This window comes from Bombus affinis, unplaced genomic scaffold, assembly GCF_024516045.1.
Source record: "Bombus affinis isolate iyBomAffi1 unplaced genomic scaffold, iyBomAffi1.2 ctg00000494.1, whole genome shotgun sequence".
Lineage (NCBI taxonomy): Eukaryota > Metazoa > Arthropoda > Insecta > Hymenoptera > Apidae > Bombus > Bombus affinis.
In genome coordinates, this window is record NW_026109141.1 from 62,521 (window position 1) to 73,264 (window position 10,744).

The window sequence follows — 10,744 nt, forward strand, 5'->3', positions numbered from 1 at the left end:
AGTTTATTAGATGAACATGCAGAAATCTGCATGATAAGAAAACTCTGTTAATTTTAATTCACCTGGCGTAAGAAAACTACGGGAATAAAAAAACATTGTCTACTTCTTCGCAACTAATTTTTCAATTTATCTGAATCGGCAGCCACTCGCTTATTTATGAAAGGAATAATTCCATAACGCGAATTTTATTCACTTTGAATGCAGATTGACAAACATTCCACTAATTGTTCTAAAATTAAATTCGTAACAAAGTTCTCTATTTATATTTAAGTTTATCGAGAGAGCTAGTTGTTCCATCTAAAGAACTATGTTAATATTAAATACCAAAGTGGTTTCCAGAGGTAGGAGAAAATCAAAGGTAAAGGGAAATCAAGCAGGAAGATTGTATCAAGAAGTAATGTATTCCGTGACCGTCAGTTAAGCGTACAGTGGTTGCTTCTCGTGTCAACTAAGTTTGACATAGTACCTCAAGTTTCTTGGAAATGGTGTTGCTAACACTTACCGTTTCTCATTTGCATCAAACCAGGTAAAGGTGGGCCTTGGTAAACTGCTGAATAAATTTATTTTAGATTAACAAAATAAAAAGTGGCGAGTCATTACTGTCTCTCTCTCTCTCTCTCTCTCTCTCTTTTATTTTGAGTTTAGAAATGTTTAATAAATACTTACAGTCGATGGATTTGTTTGCTTTGAATCTCTTACGTAGATTGCCAAAAGAACAGTTAAATTTGATGGGAAAGTAATAATACCACATCAAACACGACTATTTATTCACATGGCACACGTCATACTAATTATTTGAGAAATTCTATTATAATAATTGTCTCCTCTAAATTGTTTTTTACGATGTTACTTGAACAACGTGCACGTGTTACTTCGACAATCTGGACTTTTACGACATTTCCAAATTTTTCAATGCCAGTTGTGGTTAACAGCTGGACGTTTTATTGCTAAGATTTTCCGCTGAGATTGCGTCGTGCAAAGTCCTTTAATACGCACAAGAAATACGAAAAGCGGCAGTAAATCGAGACTCACGGGAATCCATAAAAAGGATTCACAGAAACCTTACGATACCCTTGACGTTTCCAAATTTCGTAAGTTTACCGCGATCTTTGCGATTAAAAACGTATGTAGCTCCTTCTATTTATTGTACGAAGGGTAAGCTTGCTCCTCCTTTCTGTGTAGAAGAAACTGGAAAAAAAGAGAGTATCAGTCCCTCTTTGGACTTTGTCCCTTTAAATAAGATGCAAATAAACCCGAAATAAATTATTCCAGAGCTCTCTTATACAGTTGGATCTTATTACTAAAATTTTGTAAGTCACGCGAGACACAAATTGTTGCTGTTAAATTCTCATGACGAATAGTAAAGAGCTTGTTAAGAAAAAAAAGGGGCGGAGCCTCTTGTAGCTCTGGAATATTTAATTCTGTTCTTTTGTTTATCTTTAACTAATGTACGTGATTTATCCAGGATTTGAAAATGATTGGTAAATACTTTCTTACTATTCCTGGTATTCGGCTTCGAGCTGTTCGTTGGACGTTGAGTGAAATCACTCGAAGTCACGAAAGTCACTCGATTATCGAGTACCCTCAGCATCTAGCGAAAAGAGTAGAACGGTGAATACGCTGTAGACCTTGTCAAATAAACAGGGGCTTACGAAAGTATTGTATCTGAATACGTCTCATAAAAAAAATTTTATAAACATGTTGCGTGTATTATAAATTATTTTATCTGTTAAATTGCACATTTTCCTTAGCAGATTTAATTTTATAAAGTTACATACCGCTTGTCTCGCACCATTTTAATTTTCTTACCCTTATATCCACGTTCCAATTGATTATTCGATGCAGAGATAAACCTAGCGTCACGATTAATTAAAAGAATCATATTAAATCCATTCAGCCATTGTATCATGTCCATATTATCATAATTATCGTACTATATTTCTACTATATTTCTGTGATATCTGTTGAAATATTATCTTCCATTTTATCCTATATATTATCTTCATTTAATATCTACCCAAGTATAAATATACGCTGATTCATTAATATTACATCAAAGCACGGCTTCCTTGATGACGATCAAATATCAGCACACGTTCCTTGAAACATAATAACTTTATTAAAATCCAGCCAAGCGACTTCATCTTTTTGGGGAAGTTAGAAAGATTAGATTACTGGATGACGTGTAAAGATAATTTGAAGAAATAGCAATACGGTTGGAATTTCGAAATAGGAAGTAAAGGTCACTTTTTACGTCTTTTTTATCTGGGCCTGTAGTAAAATTTAAACAACACATATTATATCAGTTAGACTAGACTACGGATTTTTATATAAATTCATATTTTCGAGAATGCAATTAAGAGAGAAGAACCTCGGTAGAAAATTGTTTTACCTAACAAGTATTAGAGAAATCATAGTACTTTGAATATTTTAAGTATTTTTTATATTATTATATATATAACGTTCAATAATTGGATAGTTCCGGGATCGATTCTGAAGTCTGAAAATCGAGTTTTTTTTATTATGAAATAATTAAAAATACAAAAATAAACAACAATTAATATGCGTCTATAACAATAAATAACGATAATTATCAACACGGGAAATAACAAGTCTTTGGTAGAATGTTTACCTGAAAATCGAGAATCGATTTTCAACGTCCTCAGCTACCGATATTTCTTCTTCAGTCTTTAAATCTTAAATCTTCAGTCTTTAAAATCTTAAATAACTATTCTGTAACCTTGCCTGTCTCTAATGTAACTCTCTGTCCGTCCGTTTGGGAAAAACGTGCTTCTTCAAATGGTCGTCCGTAAAACAAAGGAAGATCGTTCTATCCGTGAAACACAGCCTGTCGTGCTACCCCTAAAACAGAAAGAATCTCTATCCTACATGAACTCTAGGGAGTTTACATCTCCCCTCCTCGTGTTCATAATTACATCGTTAATTATCTTCTCTATAAGGGATCAGCTTACTTGAGTGGAAGAAATTCCCATCAGATCTCCGATTACCGTTATCCACTTCATATATGAAGTTTGAAATCCTTCTTAGAATTTTGAGAGGTCCTTTCCTAATTTCTTCCAGCTTATTTCTATTCATTTTGTTTCCGTTGTGGGTGAAGACTATATCACTGTATTCTTCAAGTATTCTTCATATTCTCCATTATTCCCTTAGGGACGATTTCAATCATTTTTCCACACAGTAAATGATTTGGGACAAATCCCGTTACACTGTGTCTGGTGTTATTGTACTCTTCTACGCTTTCTTCTGCAATTTTTGTCCAGTTTCTCTTTTTTTTTTTCGAATTGATCTTACATCTGATGCTGTTTACTAATGTCTGATTTACCCTCTCGTTTAGTCCATTGGAGGATGGACAGTCAATCGAGGTGAAAATTAATTTAATTTTCTTCTTTCTCGCATACTCGAATTTCTTTGGATGTCATTACTGGGTATCGATCTGCACGGATAATTTTTATGGAATCAGTTTCTCCAATCTTCATATTGTCCCAAAATTCCCATTAGGTTATTTGTTGACTGTATACTTTCTCTTTCAATTTTATCTTGGATTTCGATAGGTAATCCAATGACAATCGGGTGCACCCTCACATCTTCAGGCATTCTTCTTTTTACTTCTTTTACTTCCAATATTAGTCGTCCTTCCTCTATTGCATATTCTATGAACGAACCTGAAAGGTATATAAAATTGTAAGCATATCGTATTACCGACCAACCTTTACTCTTAACCTTTGAGTGCTGAATACTCGCGGCCTATGCCGTCCGTACTTACGGCGCGTATCTAGCGCTGACGATCGCTATGGACGAAATAATTTTTCGGTAGATTGAACTCTGTTGATTGACTATTCAAAGCACAAATCGTTATAAGTTATAGCAATTCTTTTGCGCGATATTAAATGATTGAAGAAATTTTTTAATTATTTTTAATTATTTATTATAAACATTGAAATTTACAATTAACTAGAATTTGGGTAATAAACTAGAAAACTAAATTTAGTAAATAGAACACAAGTTAATAATTTAATTGTATGTGAAAATCTCAGTGCTTGAGAAAACTAACAAAACCATATGTAGAGTTTTCTTACAAGTGGTGATCACTTCAACAATAAGGAGACACTATTGGCATTTGTTTAATGCCGTAAGGAATGCATTTATATTTATTTCACACAAATGTAGTAGTATTACTTCTACGTAGGTGTTTGGAACAATTGAGAAACCCATACATGTGTCGTTAGTCCATGCCAGTCACTTACAGAAAACGAGTATATATATCCTTAGTCCTTACTGATAGCTTTCACCAGACACCTATATGGGCCCACAGCACTCAAAGGATTAAAAGTTTTGAGAAATGCTTCCTCCAATCTTCCCAGTTGTGTCCTTCAGCTTTCAGCAGATTCCTTTGGTACTGCTTTCTTTCTGCTGTTTTTCCTAGATACTTTCTTAAACCTTTGACTTTTTCCTCATTACCTTTTATTTTGTATCTTTTGCATTCCTCTTCATGCTCCGATATCCAGTCTGTGGCTTTTCGAGTTCCTTCAAATTGTTCTATATTGAAGTTTATTTCCTCTATTTCCCTCTTATCTCATTTTCGGAGAGTCTCTAGAAGTTTTACCATGTCAATTTCCGTCTTTGTTTTTCTTGTGCGAGTTATTTCTGGTTCCTCTAAGACAATGTCTCGAAATGCGAAGCTTGAATCCGTATTGATATACAATGTTGCTGTCTCGTCATCTATTGTGAGTTTAATATTTCTACATTGGCCTACCTTGGTTAGACTGTTTGCGACCTTCTTCACTATTGGTAAACTGAATAATTGTTGATGGTACTTTTCTTCTTGATATTCCGGGGGGAAAATACAGCATATTTCGTCTTCTGGTCTTCTGATAGATTCTATATCTTCTCTATCTTCTACTGTTTCGCGTTCTCGTTCATGACGACGCGTAGGTTAACTTTCAGCAACATGGCGTAGGGAAAGTCGATTTATAAGGTTCAATAATTGGATAATTCAGGGATCGATTCTAAAGTCTGAAAATCGAGTTTTTTTATTATGAAGTAATTAAAAATACAAAAATAAACAATTAATATGCGTCTATAACAATAAATAACGAAAATTATCTACACGGGAAATAACAAGTCTTTGATACAATGTTTACCTGAAAATCGAGAATCGATTTTCAACGTCCTTAGCTACCAATATTTCTCCTTCCGTCTTTAAATCTTAAATCTTCGGTCTTTAAAATCTTAAATAACTATTCTGTAACCTTATCTGTCTCTAATGTAACTCTCTGTCCGTTCGTTTGGGAAGAACGTGTTTCTTCAAATGGCCGTCCGTAAAACAAAGGAAGATCGTTCTGTCCATGAAACACAGCCTGTCGTGCTACACGTAAAACGAAAAGAATCCCTATCCTACATGAACTCTAGGGAGTTTACATCACCCTCCTCGTGTTGATAATTACATCGCAAAATTCACGTGTGAGATGGAAAGTTCAATAAGGCGGTTATGTATATTAACCCGAAAGAAAGCTCATGGCTTTGCAACGCGTTACACGCAACACGGAATTTCCCTCGCTGAAATAATCCTATTACAAGGATACGATATTCCTTAACAGATCTCGCAATGTAATTCTCCCTCTACAACTTTTTGTTAGGTTTGAAACACGAGAGTTTCGAGGCTCTGCAAAGTCTCGCGAATCTAGAAGTCGAGTTTCAACGTATTTTCGCTTCTTATTTTATAGCTGTTAATAATTATTATCTCACTCTGCACGTACATCAAACGAGTACTTATGTAAATCCAAAGGAAACGGAAACAACCGAGAATAGTGAGGATAATTCGAATACGTACCGATTAGTAAAGTGTTTCGCAAAGAAAAAAAAAAGGAAAATTGTATCGGAGAAATAGGGGAAAAACGGTGGCGTACATCAAGCAATCTTTATGGCTGTAATACATTTATTATTCATTTATGTTCATTTTCTATCGCGTAACAGACATTGAAATAACTGGCAGAACGAGCATATAAATCTTGTATCGCTCGACCTGGCTTCTCCCGATGGAAAAATATTCACCAGCCTGGGACCGTGCATCGCTAATTACTCCGTTCTACTTTTCGAACGCGTTTCCATCCATACAGAAAAGCAAGAAGGCAAACCCTATCGCACAGTCATGAAGAGATGCAAAAGCAAGAAACCAACCAACGACATGCCGATCGACATGGTGGAAGCAGTCCTACAGAGGCTATTCACCATGGGACACGGACCCTCCCATTACGAGGGCCGCGAAGAAGTAGGAGACATCAGCTTCAGCGTCGTCATCGGCGAAGGCGATGTCGTCGATGCCGCCGGAAGAATGAACACCAAGAAGGCTGCAGGAGTCGATGGAAGACTCGAAGACTCCTGGACTGCTGGAAGCAGGAGCTGGAAGCAAGCTGGAACCAGACTGCTGGAAGACGGCCAGAGTAATACTGCTAAGGAAGCCGGGAAAGGATCCCAGTCTCCTTAACGCGTACCGGCCGATAAGCATACTCCCAGCCATGAGCAAGATCTGGGAAAAATGCTTTAAGAAGATCATCGAGAGATGCATCGGAACGGACCAGTTCCATCGGAGGCAGTATGGGTTCAGAAAGAAGAATTAGCTTAGCGAATACCGATAAGAACAGGAAGAAGCTGAAACGGGCACAACGAACGGCCCTGTGCATAACAACGACGGCATACCGTACCGTCTCCCACGCGGCACTTTGCGTGTTGACCGGGAATCTCCCGATCTACATAAAGATAAAGATGCTCGGAGAGACTTACGAGAGGAACAAGATCCATAAGACCAAGATCGGCGCGGATGACGGCAACGAGCTGAAGGGGGAACTGGAGGCGCAAGGAAATTAATACCGAGTGCGCTGCTATTTACCAAAAAGAAGATGGACATCGATCATCACACCATGCAGCTGTTAACCGGGCATTGGAGTGTGGCGGCACTCGACAAGCCAAATACCACTCCAAATGCTTCCTCCAATCTTCCCAGTTGTGTACTTCAGCTTTCAGCAGATTCCTTTGGTACTGCTTTCTTTCTGCTGTTTTTCCTAGATACTTTCTTAAACCTTTGACTTTTTCCTCATTACCTTTTATTTTGTATCTTTTGCATTCCTCTTCATGCTCCGATATCCAGTCTGTGGCTTTTCGAGTTCCTTCAAATTGTTCTATATTGAAGTTTATTTCCTCTATTTCCCTCTTATCTCATTTTCGGAGAGTCTCTAGAAGTTTTACCATGTCAATTTCCGTCTTTGTTTTTCTTGTGCGAGTTATTTCTGGTTCCTCTAAGACAATGTCTCGAATTGCGAAGCTTGAATCCGTATTGATATACAATGTTGCTGTCTCGTCATCTATTGTGAGTTTAATATTTCTACATTGGCCTACCTTGGTTAGACTGTTTGCGACCTTCTTCACTATTGGTAAACTGAATAATTATTGATGGTACTTTTCTTCTTGATATTCCGGGGGGAAAATACAGCATATTTCGTCTTCTGGTCTTCTGATAGATTCTATATCTTCTCTATCTTCTACTGTTTCGCGTTCTCGTTCATGACGACGCGTAGGTTAACTTTCAGCAACATGGCGTAGGGAAAGTCGATTTATAAGGTTCAATAATTGGATAATTCAGGGATCGATTCTAAAGTCTGAAAATCGAGTTTTTTTATTATGAAGTAATTAAAAATACAAAAATAAACAATTAATATGCGTCTATAACAATAAATAACGATAATTATCTACATGGGAAATAACAAGTCTTTGATACAATGTTTACCTGAAAATCGAGAATCGATTTTCAACGTCCTTAGCTACCAATATTTCTCCTTCAGTCTTTAAAATCTTAAATAACTATTCTGTAACCTTATCTGTCTCTAATGTAACTCTCTGTCCGTTCGTTTGGGAAGAACGTGTTTCTTCAAATGGCCGTCTGTAAAACAAAGGAAGATCGTTCTGTCCATGAAACACAGCCTGTCGTGCTACCCGTAAAACGAAAAGAATCCCTATCCTACCTGAACTCTAGGGAGTTTACATATATATGTATGTATATTTTGCGCAATTTTGCATTTTTAAATTTCCTCTAAATGCGCGAAAGTTCATAGTTCATGTACGTAGGAGGATGATGACGTTGTTCAGTTACAGATATGTTGAACATTTTATCGAAATTGGTTGATCAATGGAATCAAGTAACAGACATCGAAAGATCTTTGCTATTTTCTTCTTCTTTCGACTAATTGCAATTTCTTCGAAATCTTTTTACACTTGGTCTATTAAATTAATCCTTCCAAATTGTCAAAAAAGAAGAAAAATAATCATGTCATGTTACAGTGCTAATGAAATGAAATTTCAAAATGTTTCATGTAGCGCGTACAATATGGACATACAAGTTTCCTATTGAAAATGTCAAAATACTTATGAAAACTTTATATCACGTACGCTGTCCCGCTTATCGTGGCCAATTTAATTAATACGAAGCAAAGGATCGTAAGATCATCTTGAATCAGAAGACACACGGAAATTGGCAAGCGTAGACGGAAATTCGGGACGATAAGTCGAGACGAGAGCAAGGAAATTGAAGTAGAGCTGAGGCAGATACCAGTTGTGTGGAATAGAAAGGATTCCAAAATGGTAGATAATGATACGAGGAAAGCCGGGTTACTCAATTATCCCGATTAATCGACTGTAATGTCTTCGAGGATGTCGCTAATTAATTATCAAAGTCCACGAAAGCTTAACTCGACGAGGATAAACAAATGTTTCATATGGTCGACCAGAGATAATTAATTTTCCTTAATCACGTTCGTCGAGCCAGCAGAAATTGGTTGGTTGAGTCTAGCGGAAGACAACTTGGATCTCTTCGTCGCGCCGCAGGAAAATCTGTGATCTTCTCTCCACGTTTTTCTTTTTGTCCCTTTTATGTTCGATGGCGGATCAATATTTCCCAAGTGACGGATTACAGGCCAGGCGTACCAGGAACTGCTAGACGAAGGTACGAGCTGCTTGGAAGCTGCATTAGCTTGGTAGCTTGTGGAATAATCCGCTTGAAAAGGAGCTATTCCGCGTGGAAGCTCCGGACGCACAAAACGCTGAGGAAACGGCAACCCCCTTATGAATTATTCCATCCCTTTTCTTGTATTTGAGAATTAAAGCACCAGTCCGTAGCCTGGTAGCTCTTGACCATAAGTTGAGTTCTATCAAATGTTCCATATTCTTCGACCGACTACAATTTCGGACAGAAATAAACGAACAGATAGTGGAAATAGGTATCGCTGAAACATCGTTGAATTAGGCCGCAATGGTTAGCTGGAGTTTTCGAAATTATTGAGATTTTAGTGCCGAAGCACTTTTTGATCGACGCTTATTTTACATAATTTCATCAGTTTTGTCTATTTTTTGTTTTGTGGGATTAATCGATCTAATGAATAAGCGACTAGAAAATACGGCTTGTTTACACAAAAGAGTAGACGTGTAATTACAATAATTAGGTAAATAATCTATTGCACTGCAAGGATATATAATAAATAAAATTTAACACATGTCATCGGTTATTATTTCGTAATTGGATGTGAAAGTAAAACAATATAAATAAACTTTAATAAATTTTATATATTTTTATTTCAACTTTTAATATTTCTTTTTCGTATGATAAACAGTGTAACAATCATCTGCGTGTAATGGTGCACAATTTGGCCATGAAAACACGAGTTAACTCGTGACCGGTCAAAGATGTGTTAAGTATGTACGACAATACCGTAATTCAATTAAACTTCATTAAGCGTACGTGTCTGACTTGAACGTATCTCATCTACTTCCGTTTCGACGAAAGCAAAGAGCTTCATATCGCAACAAACTGTTATATGAAACGAATTGAAAGTCTGATTTCGTTTGAAGGCAAAGGAACATTCTATCTGCTGTGTATGTATCGAGTTAACTTTAATGATCCAAAACCAGAGTTTCCGGGAGGAATCTCGTATCGTATGCAAATGTGACCACAGTTGTTACAAACGTGAACTAACAAGCGCATTGTAACGTTAAACTGGTTGCATAATGCAGGCAACTGATATCCGATACGAACATTAAGCAATAGGTGGTTTAATTTTCTAATAAACAATGTGGGAAATTTAAACAAATTGGTTTTGTGTTTCTGGCCAGCGAAATTGCTCTGACTGACTGAAATTTCGCATCGAAATCGCAGAATGGAGATGTTCATGTTTCTTCGAATGGTGGTCAGGTGTCTGATATTTGGATAGGTGCACGGAAGAAAAATAGCGTGAGATCTCGAGTATCGATCGAACGTGGAATTCATGACGACGACGTGGAAAGTCTTTGGAGAAGAATAAGAAACACATTGGCCATGATGGCACCAGAAAGATGGAAGTAGAAGTCTGGTGAAGAATCGGTCACGTCTAGGAGAAATGGCGCGCGTGAATTGACCGCGCAAAGTGCCCGTTAAAAATGAGAAACTGTGTCCCGATCCTCAAAACGAGCAACCAGACGCGAAGGCTAATTACCGTGGCACGAAGCGAATAAGATTAATATTGGGTCAACACTGAGGATAACTATGGAGTTTCAAAGAAAACAATTTCGCGAATTTACCTCGTCGAAAACAACTTATCGCGAATCTAGATTAAAATTACAATTACGAAAGGGCGAGAAAGACGGACATTTAATCGATATTAATTAGCGTAAGAAAATTAAACAAGTTGTGAAATTAATAATA

The 10,744-nt window shown here is 37.0% G+C and overlaps 2 long non-coding RNA genes across 7 annotated transcripts; both read right to left on the reverse strand.

The window, feature by feature from the left end:
* Positions 1–382: 382 nt before the first annotated feature.
* Positions 383–3,125, reverse strand: LOC126928034 (uncharacterized). 3 transcript variants are annotated; one of them, XR_007716198.1, is made up of 4 exons: positions 2,973–3,125; positions 2,633–2,862; positions 1,498–2,099; positions 383–1,188 (listed from the first exon to the last, which is right to left on the reverse strand). It is a non-coding gene; the product is annotated as an uncharacterized LOC126928034 (long non-coding RNA). The 3 variants fall into 3 exon arrangements; XR_007716197.1 differs by having other exon boundaries at positions 2,937–3,125; XR_007716199.1 differs by having other exon boundaries at positions 1,490–2,099; positions 2,937–3,125.
* Positions 3,126–3,128: 3 nt separating this feature from the next.
* Positions 3,129–7,970, reverse strand: LOC126928032 (uncharacterized). Of its 4 annotated transcripts, XR_007716196.1 has the most exons (5): positions 5,163–5,604; positions 4,775–5,034; positions 4,480–4,700; positions 3,344–3,683; positions 3,129–3,264 (listed from the first exon to the last, which is right to left on the reverse strand). It is a non-coding gene; the product is annotated as an uncharacterized LOC126928032 (long non-coding RNA). The 4 variants fall into 4 exon arrangements; XR_007716194.1 differs by lacking the exon at positions 5,163–5,604 and adding an exon at positions 7,802–7,970 and having other exon boundaries at positions 4,480–5,034; XR_007716195.1 differs by having other exon boundaries at positions 3,129–3,252; positions 4,480–5,034.
* Positions 7,971–10,744: the final 2,774 nt, after the last annotated feature.